This window comes from Mesocricetus auratus, unplaced genomic scaffold (assembly GCF_017639785.1).
Source record: "Mesocricetus auratus isolate SY011 unplaced genomic scaffold, BCM_Maur_2.0 Super-Scaffold_100028, whole genome shotgun sequence".
Lineage (NCBI taxonomy): Eukaryota > Metazoa > Chordata > Mammalia > Rodentia > Cricetidae > Mesocricetus > Mesocricetus auratus.
The window spans coordinates 15849740-15862141 of NW_024429209.1; the positions used below are offsets into that span (position 1 = coordinate 15849740).

The window sequence follows — 12402 nt, forward strand, 5'->3', positions numbered from 1 at the left end:
TGCTTCCAACACTTCAAAGCAGAACAATGCAGTGAATTTAAACTGTCTGAGCTAAAACTAAAACAACCCAAAAAAACATGCTGGTAGAGGTTACTTGAATTTTCCTCTTATTCCAGAAGCCCTCCTTTAAATCCTTAAGCAAGGGCTGGGTCTTCCCAAATTCTCCAGCAGAAAGTGGGGGGCCCTGAGCACAGTGCCTTCCCATATGGAGATCAGTTACAGCATGCTGATGAATTCTTGCTCTGTTGGCTCCTGGGTCTGAGAACAGAACTAAGACACACGGGGCGTTCCCTGCCCATCTATACCATGCACAGATGCATGACTTCCTTCAGCATGTGTAGGGTTTTAACCCTTCAACCTTACTCTTTAAACTCTTGGTAGTTAAATTGATGCTTTTCCACCCAAGGAACATTTAATTCCTCAGTAAGCCTTAGTCACGTTTTGTGGCATTTTGAGTTGCAGTAAGCAAGTTGTAGGCCTAGTGTTATGGGAGCTAGGAGTTAGAGGCTGACTTTCTCACCTAACATCTGGCCTTTTCATTAAAAGACTCCTTAACACAAGTTGCCTGTAGGTTAGGGGTTATGAAAGGCTCCACCTCAGTTATCACACTCTCTTTGATACTGTTGGTAGTCTGCTGTGGCCACGCCCAAACACGCCTGCCCTTGGCTCCCCTAAGGCTCCCGTGAACATACATTTTGCTGCTTTAGCTGTAGTTGCTTGTGTTCACAGCTATGACCATTAAGAAACAGTCTACTGTGTGGATGTTAGGACTGTTCTTGGAGGAGATGGGGCATGGTGGGTCACAATCATCTACCTTCCAATTCCAGAGGATCCTGTGCCCCCTTCTGACCTCAGGGGGAATCAGACACACAGGACACATATACATTTATGCAGGCAAAATGCTCATATCTATAAAATACAATATGTAAATCTTAAACAATAGAATATCTAGGCAGTGAGACAATAGGACGATGATGTAAGAATTCAAACTGGTGAGTTCAGAAGAGACTGGACTAGAAGCTGGGGAGATTGCTCAGCTGAGGCAGGGGTTTCCATGCAAGCACAAAGACCCTAGTTCAATCCCCAGAACCACGTTAGAAGCCAGCAGTGTTACTGAATGCTTTTAACGTCAGCTTAGGGGGTGGGCATAGGGGAAGGAGTCAGAGGCAGGCAGGGGCTTACTCTCCAGCTAAGCAGGCCTAAATGGTGATCCCTATGCTAGTGAGAGATCTTGCTTCAAAATGCAAGGTGGACTTCTGATGAATGATACCCGAGACCGTCCTCTGGCCGCACTCTCACCTGGGAGCCAAGCCACAGACAAAAGCATGTTTTTGGTTTTTTTAATCTGAAGAGAGCAAAAGATGAGTGGAAAGTTCTTTCCTCCTTTTCCATCACACCTCCTCTCTGACGCACGACAGTCACCGTGCACTTCCTGCAGTCTCTCCAGGTCGCCTAATCTCCAAGCCTCTGCTGTCTTCTGTCTGTAACCTTCCCTTGCTGGCTCTTGCTGCCTCTGTTGGTTCCAAGGAAATGGCTGCAATGCCAGCTGCCTCAGACCAATGGAATCTGAAACCTGAAGTGGGGTGTGACCCTTTTGGGTTTGTGACAAACTCAGATTTCTAAAATGTCAGGTCTAACTTCCATTTCTTCCCCACTTTACAAGCTTCCATTTTCAAAGCCTACAAGCCTTTGGTGAACAGCCTTTGGGACCTGGAGGAAATCCGTGCATTTTAAATTTAGAATTGCAGGTAGCCTCCTTTGCGTGGATTTTCCTAACCTGCTTCATTAGTTGGGGATGTCCCCAGTCTAGGCTACCCAGACCTCCCTGCTTTGGCCCATGCTCTTCCACCATCCCTTCCCTGTGTGCTGCAATTCCTTTCCTCCCACCTTTGACTTATGTTTCATGGTCCAGCTCACACAGCCTTTCTCGGGGCTCACACAAACTTGCTGCTCCCTCTCTAGTTTTCATAGTGTCTGCACTACCACAGATACCAATGTGGGGAGAATCCTGTTGCATACATGTAGACCTATTTTTCTACAAATGTTACAAACGTGTTTGTGTGTGTGTGTGTGTGTGTGTGTGTGTGCGCGCGCGTGTGCGTGTGCTTAATCCAACAATCTTTATTTCCACTGACGGTTGAAAATTCTTGATTTTATCATTTTGGTTACTTCCACGTTAAGTCTCAATAATATTGAGGCTACCACGTCCATCTTTCCTTGGCTCTGTGATCTCCAGAGAATTAGAATATGATGAGAAAGCCATTCAAGAGCAAAAGAGAAACTTCTAAGGCTCATGCTATCCTTGGCCCCACTGACCTTCAGGCAGGGAGATGGTTCCCTCTAGCACTGGAAGGTCATGCGTTTCAGTCTCCTTCTCATGTTTGGCCCCGCTGTATTCTTATTTGTTTCTTATGTCTTTGCACATATCCATGCTCCTCGGGACCTTGAGATCACTTGGCCACACCCGTATGATGAGAAGCCTGTGTCACTGCCTGCCCTTAGGGTTGGTTCTTTGTGCAAGGATGTCCCTCAGCGCTTACCAGAGCTCCTCGGGGGCTGTGTTGTGTCTCGGGTGCCACCTTGCAGCAGTGTTGTACTGGGTGTGAGTGGTGAGAGGAAGCGACTTATCTGTCCGCTTGGCGGGGATTTTCCCGAGCTTACTTGGCGACATCTCTCCCACCCGGCTTCTCTCATCCCAGGTTGCTATACTCAAAGGACAAAGAGTAAAGCTGTTTCTTGGACAGCTGCCCAAGGTTTTGGTTTTATTCAAAACTTTTCCCATCATTGTCACGACTTAAAAAATCTCCTTCCTGGATGAGAACAAGGCCACACAGTTATCTCCCTTCCTTTATTTTATTTTTTAATGTATAAACCACAGTTGTCCTCCAAGTTTTAGCATCGATTGTTAGCGTCCTGATTTCTGAAAACCAAGCATTTTGGTTTTCACTGAATTATCTGTTTCATGTCTTCCATCAGTTGCAAACTGGTTTTGTTTTGGTTTGGTCTTAGCGTGCATCTGCCTTCCCCTGGGGCGTGTTCATGGAAGTTACATGGAAAAAGGCAGCGAAAGCTGCCCGTGTTGCACCATGGCAGCGTCTCCAATGCATGGTAGCATTTATCATTCTGAGTCTTCATTGTCACCTCACCTGTGAGCTGGGAGCCTTTCTGTCATCGTCTCAGGAGAGACCCTTCTGGCGACACTTGTAAGTGCTCAATTTATCAATAAACAAATACTTATTGAGTGCCACTTTGTGTAAGACACTGGGCTGGTTAGTGGGGATTGCATTGATCAATCTAGAGCCAAGACTTTGATGAAGCGTGTGTCTAACCAGAAAGAGGGTGGGTGGGCATCAAAGCCCAGCATAATAAATTTAGCGGTCAGTCTGCTGTTTGCCATTGGTGTCTTCTACTCTTGGAGGCACGTGACACAGGCTCCTGGTTATCTCCTGGGGAAGGACCCTTTGGACATGAATGAGTAAATGCTAAGTAGGCCAAGGTATCTAAGTGGAGCAAGGAAGAGGTTTGCTCCCTTAGTGAACAGCAGAAAATTCAGAAGGAGGTAGGGCCGGGTCAGCAGCTTGTTCAAAACACAAAGTGACGGTCCATTTGGCTGGAGGACAGGGAAAGAGAGAGGTGGGGAGAGAAATGTCTGAATGATGAGCTGGTGAATGGACAGGAAGTAGACCAGGCACCTTAATGTTTATTGAATAAATCCACGAGCAAATGGGCTCCGAGAAAGCGGAGACGTTGACTTCTACTGCTCGTTAAGCAGCCTCGCAGTGGCCTAGACTCCGTGGCTGTGGAACACCCTTTCATTCAGTCATGCACACTGCAATCGCGAACCGGTGACAGGGCGAAGGAAGAGCTGATGAGGGTATCCAAGCTCTCCGTGTAAAACCCAGCCCACTGAGTCTTCACAGCACTTCCCCCTCACCCATTGGTGCGGTCCAGAAGAGCAAGGCATGCTGGGAGTGCGGGGCATTCCCGTAGCCCCTGTCCAGGCCCTTTCCAGTATCAAGGGACAGAAAGAGATCTGTGGAAGGACAGACCGACTTGAGGCCTGATCAGGAAGACTTTTACAACCCTCAGGCTCATCTTACCAGGGAGAGTTTCTTCAGAGGGACAGACCAGGGTGTGGTCCCCCTTCCCCTCACTGACTCAAGAAACCTGTGAGAGACTAAGTCCGGGACACCCAGGTACCAAGCAGGGGGGTCAACCTCAGGACCACTGCTCTGAGTCAGAATGCCAGAGATTCGAGGAGAGTCGCGGGCTGTACACAGTGGGTTTGGCTGGTGGCAGCCATCCAATTGGAACAGCAAGGATGCTGCCCTCCCCCTGTTCCTGCATGGCTCTAATAAAAGTCAGATGGGGGAAGTGATCAGATCGCTCTCTTGGCCCGGACCCCCTTTAAATCAAACAGAGGTCTATTTTGGCTCTCTCTGTGAAGCAGGCCCCGAGATCTGACATTTTGTGTTTATTTGAAATGATAAGCTTAATCATGAGCGAAATGTTAAGAGAGATGATAGAACTGACCACAGTAAGGTCACATCGTGTCCCTGCCAAGCACAATACGGCCTCTCGCCTCCGCCAGGCTGCCAGGCCCTGCCACAGGGGGCCTGAGGCGCTGGCAAATGGGGACCAAAGTCTGTCTATGTGATAATTAGTCCATGGTGCTCGGTGGAGGCTGCCAAATCTGCCATATGGTAGTTTTATGACCTGGACTGCTGTTATCTCTAGAGAAAGCTAACATCATAATCTCATTTCCTTGCTATCTGTGATGAGAACTTGAACCTTCCACAGGGCAAGCGGGTGAGGGAGCCTCAGATTCCAGAACCCGAAGACATTACTGCTGAACTGCACAAGAGGAAGCGTTCAGGCTAACAATGGTTGCCCTCAAAGGCGCCCTGGGGGCTTCTAGGAAGCCTGACATGTGCATTACATGGATCCTGTTACCAGAATAGAAATCCCGGATGTGTGGAGACAAGCAGGCCTGACCTCTGCAAGTGTCAGGGCCAGGGTTCCATGTGTCCTCCTGAGGTATGCTTTGGGGACAGACAGGCCAAGGGTTAGTTTATGATTTATTTTGTTGTTTTTACTTGTGTGTAGTTATGTGGTCTCTGTGTATCTATGCGGGCAAACACAGATGCCCATGGAGGCCAGAGGCGTTGGACTCCCTGCTGCTTAAGTTACAGATGGTTGTGAGCCACCTGATGTATTGCTGGGAGTGAAATTTCAGTCCTCTGGAAGAGCAGCAAACCCTCTTAACAGCTTGGCCATCCCTCTAACCCCGGCCCAGGGTTCTCTATCAGATTTTTCTAGTCACCTGTAGGGTTTCCAGAAGTTCCATAGACTTTAGTGAACTCCCAAGAGGATTTTATCAGGAGGGGACACTTCGGCATAATCCACACCACCATCCATAAGTATGACAGGCCATCGGATTTTCTCAGTGAGCTCCACCATGGAGGAGGAAGGCTGTGGGTGGCTGCTACGTCCATGTACTGTGTCCCTGTCTGCACATTTTATCTCCTCTTTAAGGAGGGATGTGGTGGAAGGAGGGCTGGGAAAGCTGGAACAGTCATAACCTCACAGGTGTGAGAAGACACCTACAGTCTCAGACACTCTCTATGTTAATTTCTCTTGTGAAATTTGGGGCGGAGATTGCCCACCACCTTGTTTCTAATATTTATTTTTCCCTTGCTTGTTTTTTCAAGGCAACCATGAGCCCAGTTAAAGGCAACACTTCACAGCCACGTGTGTAGCTAGTGGTGGTTACGTGATGCCTCCTGGTTCAAAGATGCATATGGCTGTTGGAGTGTCCAGAGATTTTTAAAAAAAGCAACAATGGACTGGAGAGTTACTGTTTTGCTTCCCTTTTCTCTGCTTCCAGGCCTTGTTTTTGTTTTTTTGGAATGCTGATACAGTGGTTGGCGTTCTAGTAGCCAGAGGACTTCCAAAAAGAACTTGAAGCTGGAAGGCTTGTGCTAAGGCTGTCAGAGCAGAAATAAGTGGGATAGAGTTCATGGCCAGAGGTGGAGCCATCTTGTCCATCAGCCTCCACATCTACTGGCAGCTCTGGAGAAGTCCATTTCTATGTCCGTATCTGTGTTTTTAATTACATAGGTCTGTATTTTATTTGCAAATGATTTGGGTTCTTATGTTAAATGGTAGAAGTAAGTTATTTCAGTGTAAGAATATCTTCTTTCTCAATGTCTTTTTGTGTTTCAAGAGGCTGCTTGGGAACCAGATGTGGGGTCTATGTTGCAGAACTCTGCTTACTGCAAGGCTCTGCAATGGAGCCCTGGCATCTCTGCATAAAACCTGCATCTGTCCCTTTCTCACTCTGTTTGGTTACGAATGTGATCTATTAATATATTCTCTAGATGTACATGCATTTGTGTACATACGTTTTACCATTTTATGTTCCCATTGCATGATACATATACATACTTTGAATTTTTAATTCATAATATTTTAAAAATTATTAAGCCGGAGTCAACCTGTTATACAACGAACAGGACATATTTTTTAATGGCATAATGTCACAAGCTCTGCTTCCCATGCACACCTGGTGTGACCCAAGTTTAGTCAAAGAAGAAGAGCATCAGTTGTGGAGTGATGATGTATTAAGAGTGTTGTCCCGGAGGCCTCAAAAAACAAAACACAAAAAGCAAAGCAAAACCATGTACATGCTGACCAGTTCACTAGGACAGAACCCTGTCCTGGTGCCAAGAGGGACTGGAGATGAGCTTGGCATACAAACAAGGTCAGAATGTCCTCAGTCACAGGAGTTCCCAGGCAGGACCACAGCCTGCCCCTCATCCGTCTCGAGCATGGTAACTCTTATCAGTTGATCCTGGCAGGCTGTTCTCCACAGAAATAGCCTGATTGTGTGAACCAGATCACATGACTGTCCATAAATCACCCTCATCATCCCCTGGTATTTTGAAAACTGATGAAACGGCTGGTTCTTGGCTCCTTACTTTGTATGCAAATGATGAATTATAGATGGAAACGAGGAGAAGGTTGTCTCTGGCTTGCTGGCTTGAAGCAGAGTGGATGAGAGGAAGCTCGCTGCCTCTCTTGACTATTTATTGTGACATTGCTGAGAAAAATTCAAACCCCAAAGACTCTGGTTCTCTTGGGACATTGTTAGCCTTCTGCAGGAATTATTAAAATGTACAGAACTGTAGAAGCTGTGCTTTATAATAATTAATCAGGGCCTGTTGATTAATAAAGCTCATATTTTAGTCTCGATGATTCAGGGGATCATCCGAAGGACAGTGTCCTTGTCACTTTGATTAAGAAACCCGACTTCGCAGTAGAGAGGAGAGGAGAGACAGTTGCGCTTCCTCCGTCTCCCCATAAAATAAATATTGAATGAGAATATTAACTCCTTAACCTTGGCAACAATTTGTAATTTTCATAAGGGGGGAAAACTCGCATATTCAGCAAATAAATCGCTGTGGGGATTTCAAGAAAACAAATTGGAGGGAATGAAGAATGCTGCCCTATGAATTCTGTCACTTTTATGGGCCAGAGTGATTAATTTGTTTGTTTGGGTCCCTCAATTAAGGCCACAAATAGAGTAAGGTGTTGGGAGCAAGTTAGCAGCATTGTCTGGCATGGCACAGTTAACTGCTGGGGAGGAAGAGAGGCCATGTGGGAGACATGAGTGGCTGCCCCCAACCTTGAGTCTTAATACCACGCCAGAGCCACTCTACCTGGTGTTAGCTGCTGAAGCTGTAATTTCCCTCTGTTAATAGTTTTAAGCTTGTTTTAACTGATAGCCCCATTCGCTGCACAGCTACACTGGAAACACATGAGTTAGATTTAGCAGAGCCAGCCAGAGATGCTCCTGGGTTATCTAATTATTTTGAACTCAATTTTACCAGGACTAGAGAGAAAATAAACAACTCATGAACTATTTACCTTGCTAGCTACATGGTTTCTTTTGTCTGTGAAAATTAAAAAGAAGAAGAGGAAGAAGAAAGAAGGAAAAAGAAGCCAAAGCATTAGAGGCCAGCACCAAATCCCTGGTTTTTGCAATTTTGCAGTCACCTGGGGCCTGAGATGTATTTCTCTCCTCCTTTGACCTTCCACACTGCTACATAGGGGATAATGCTTGTGGAAATATTTGCCAGTGTGGGTATTAAGCTTACTGCTTTCTGGGCCAGCTAGGCTTAAAACGTACTGCCCAGGGACCCTGGATAATCCATGTTTTTGTTTATAAGCTTTATTTGTCCTCTTGCAGCTCCCAGGCCATCCCTCCCTCTATAAGGAGTCGAAGATTTAATGTGATTATTTTTAATTTTACTCTGACATTGAATTTTTGAGGGAGAAGCATGCATTGACGTGTTGGTGGCATAGAAAGAGGGGAGGTAAGTGAAACAGATGTGTTTCATATTTTCCTCAGAAGAAAATAACAAAGGGCAGAGAAAATGGTCTTTAAAGTGGTGGTGAGGTCTAGAATGTCCTGGAGTTCCTTGCTCTCATATCTACCTGGCTTTACCCTTTAGAAAAAAAAAGCAACATGGCTTTGATCAACTCCCTTTATCTCTTCGAATCTGACGTCCGGTTTGAAGACAACAGCGCCCGTTAATATGTTTCTTAGGGTCAATATTATGGTGAAGGGAAACTCCATAATGTAGTGCTCATAGCAGGTGGCATATCTTTAAGTATTCAAAAGTGCTAGGATATGTTGATGATGGTGGTGAAGGGGGCGTGGTAGTGTGGGTTGTTTACAGGTCGAGAATGAAAGTAAACAGAAAAGACAGGAAGAGAAATGGACGACAAAGGAGTTAGCAGGAGATGGGCTCTGAGTCGTGGGAGGCAGAAGAAAGTGGTGGTGGAAACACGTCTCTGCGTGTGGACCGTGATGGGGCTGGAGGAGGGAGGGATTCGTGCCTCAGGCTCTTCTTTTCAGTTACGTGTTACTCAGGTGAACAGGGTCTAGAGTGCTGGAGGAGAGCACTCTTGGGGACATGTGAAGAGTGAGAAATGGACTGGCTGTGTCCTCAATGGTTATTTGTTGGGTATTAATTCTTTCATGTCTTCCAGTGAGTCTGTGTGGGGTTGGACATGGTTCCATTGGAAGTCTTTATTAAAGTCCAAAAGTACTCAATAAGAACTAAAAAACCCATAGTGTGACATTGGCCTAAAATGCAGAATAAAGACACCAGGTTCTTAGTTTTTAATAAATTATTGAATCAGCAAACATGGTGGTCTGAATGAGAATGGCCTCCATAGGCTCATACATTTGAATACTTGGTTTCCAGTTGGTGGAACAGTTTGGGAAGGTTTAGGAGGTGTGGTCTTATTGGGAATAATGTGTCACTGGGGGCAGGCTTTGATGTCTCAGAGGACTCAAACATCTTCCAGTATGTATCTCTCTCTCCATCTCTAACTTGCAGAGCTCTCAGCTATTCCTACCACCATGCCTTCGCTCCACTGTCATGGAATGTGAACCTCTGAGATCATAAGTCAATTAAATACTTTCTTTTATTAGTTGCTTTGGTCATGGTGTTTTGTCATAGCAATAGTAAAGTAACTAAAAGAACAGAGAAATGTGGAGTAATGGGCAGATGTCCTACCCGGATGAATTCTCCATAATATGTGTAGATACAAAATCCTCAAGGAGATGGACCACAACTACCCCCTTCTTAGGGGATGAGTGCTCATTGACACTTATTTCTGATGAGTGCATTAAGGAAAAGAAGTTAAGAGTATCTGTACAGTGAAAAACGTCTGACAAATGCTACCTCAGCCAGGTGACCTAGATAAATACTGGGTGTAGATATGTTGATGAAAGTAGAAACAAATGGATGTGCTGTGGTGAAATTTTGTTTTTCCTCTTGGGTCCTTTTCTTCCAAATCCATTAACACCATGACTCATCAGGATAGAAAAAATCAATCAAATTCCACTGACGAATGAGTGTTCTACAAATCACTGGATGATATTTATCAAAACTGTCATGGTCATTGACTTGGTTAGGGTTTCTTTTGCTGTGAAGAGACACCATGACCATAGAAACTCTCATAAAGGAAAACCATTTAATTAGGGTGGCTTACATTTTCAGAGGTTTAGTCCATTATCATGCTGTGGGATAGTGGTGCGCAGGTAAACATGGTGCTGGAGAAGGAGCTGAGAGTCCTACATCTCTACTCACAGGAAACAGGAAGTGGTCTGTCTCACTGGGTGTGGCTTAAGCATATATGAAACCTCAAAGCCCACCTCCACAGTGACACACTTCCTCCAATGACCATACCTACTCCAACAAGGTCACACATTCTAATGGTGCCACTCCCTTGCAGGGGCATTTTCTTTCAGGCCACCTCACTATCTCTGTCAAGTAGTACCTAGAAGACAGGATGGAAGCAAGGTGACTAACTGATATAGGGGTCCTGGGGCATAAAGAGGACCTGAGGAACAAAAACGTCAGCAGTCTGATGCTGTCTGCTGTGGCTCTCCAGATTTTTTTTTATTTTAAAAACAGTCTCTCATTGAATCTTTAGCTCACCAGCTGTCAAAGACTGACCTATGAGCTCATACAGTGCTGAGATTATAGCCATGCCTGCCTTTTCCCTCGATCCTGGTGATCTGAACTCAAGTCTTCATGCTTGTACAGCAAGCGCCTTATGAACTGAACCATCTCCCCAACCCCATGAAGCTAAGTTTTGAAAGTCAACAATCTCAGACTTTTGTAGAAAGTGACAAGTAAGTGGTGAGACTCTGCATTTAAACAGTCATCATTTACTATAGTTCCAGGAACCAACCAAGGACTTCTGCAGAAGAGGCAAGTGCTCTACCATGGATGGATGCCCACAGCTCCTCTGTGGCTCCTTTAGCCCACAAGAAGAAGAGTCCCTCTTCAAAACAGAGGTCAGGGTGTCAGCATGGGACTTCAGCTGCAGGCAATATTCTTATTGTCACTGAAAGGAAGCTTTGCTTTGGGGAGAGTCACACCTTGAAACTGTTCTCAGCTGTCAATCAGACATTTCTGTTGACCCCTTTTCTGTCTCCTGTTCCCCTTCTTCAGGGGCAATTGACTTAAGTTCCCTGTAGAAATGGTCCTTCCCTTTTGTGGTTCATGGAGTTGTTTTGACGATCTGGTAAGACGGGTAATGTAAACCTCTTTAAACAGCGTCAAGCTCACGATTCCATTAGAAATGCTAATTTTCAGAGCTCTTATTTTTTCTTAACAACATAGTTCAAGTGATGCTTAAAATAATAAGTTTACCATTGTTAAATCATCCTTTAATTGTTATAGAATTTAGAGTATTGTCATTTTTGATCAATATATAAAGCTTTAGTTAATATCCTTGTACGTACGTGAGTGCTGCTCTGATAACTTCCTTGGATAAATTACCAGAGTGAGTGATTTATTATTTTTTGTTGTATATTCACAGGATGTAAATGATTTAAGCCTCTTTCAGCATATCTCAAACTTGCTTTCAGATAAAGAATAAACCATTTTATACTTTCAATTGTCATAGAAGATATCAGTAGTGTGAACTATGTCTTAATCATCTTATTTTTTTCCTCTATACCAAGCTATTCTGTATTGAAGGGATTTTCTTATTTGGGGGCAGAGGGTTTTCTCTCCAAGAAGCAGTCAGCACTCCCACAGCCACCCAGTTCCATGTCACCTGGAAGCCAAGATGTCACCATCCTGTCCTGTGGGATGCCCAGGTGTGTCTAGAATCTGAGTGGAAAGAAGGCTTCAGGGATGGCTCCCTGGCAGCTGTGGGGATCAGAAATGGAGATCCAGTCCCGAAGCTGTGTCAGCATGGGCCTACTAACTCCTACAGCATAGGGAGGTCCAGGAACCATGTGTACCCACTCAGCCCTGGCCAATTCTGCCTGTCACCTGAAGCAGTGTGCACAGCTGCTTGCTCTAGACTTGCCTGCATCTTTTCCACAAAGGCTGTGCATGACCCAATAACATGGTAATAAATTACCTTCTTGCTATAATCAACCCAAATATGTCAGCATGGTTTGCAGAGAGACCCCATATGTTTACATACACTGTCTCCCCACCCCTCACTGTCCATCTGCTGGGTAGAAAGCTGACATTTCCTTGTTTGAATGGTTGTTACTGAGGATCAGAAGTTTTTCATGCATGTCCCGATTGGCCAGATCTTGTACAGTACCTCCCTTTCCATGATTGCCTGGATATTATATGGTACCTCCCTCTCCATAGAAGATGCTCTTGTTTCTCTACAGAAGACGAAGTCAGAGACTCTCAGCAAAGGAAGATGACCCAAGAGGGAGGTTATGGCTCTTGGGATGAAGTGTCATTTCCCTTCCTTTTGTCCACTCTCCTGCCCTTTTCATCTGCATCATAGGTGACATTTTATGTGTAAGTTGCATGTGCTATACAATTTCCTAAAGACATACTGTGC

General features: G+C 45.1%; 1 long non-coding RNA gene across 2 annotated transcripts in view; it reads left to right on the top strand.

Annotated features, from left to right (window-relative positions):
• LOC121134586 overlaps window positions 1-11864 on the top strand; it is a 52668-nt gene extending 40804 nt beyond the window's left edge. The window contains exons 2-6 of one of the 2 annotated variants that reach the window (XR_005871690.1): window positions 3010-3203; window positions 4801-5037; window positions 5888-6120; window positions 8252-8378; window positions 10513-11864. This is a non-coding gene — a long non-coding RNA (uncharacterized LOC121134586). The remainder of the gene's footprint in view (window positions 1-3009; window positions 3204-4800; window positions 5038-5887; window positions 6121-8251; window positions 8379-10512) is intronic. The other variant, XR_005871691.1, reaches the window with a different exon arrangement.
• Window positions 11865-12402: the final 538 nt, after the last annotated feature.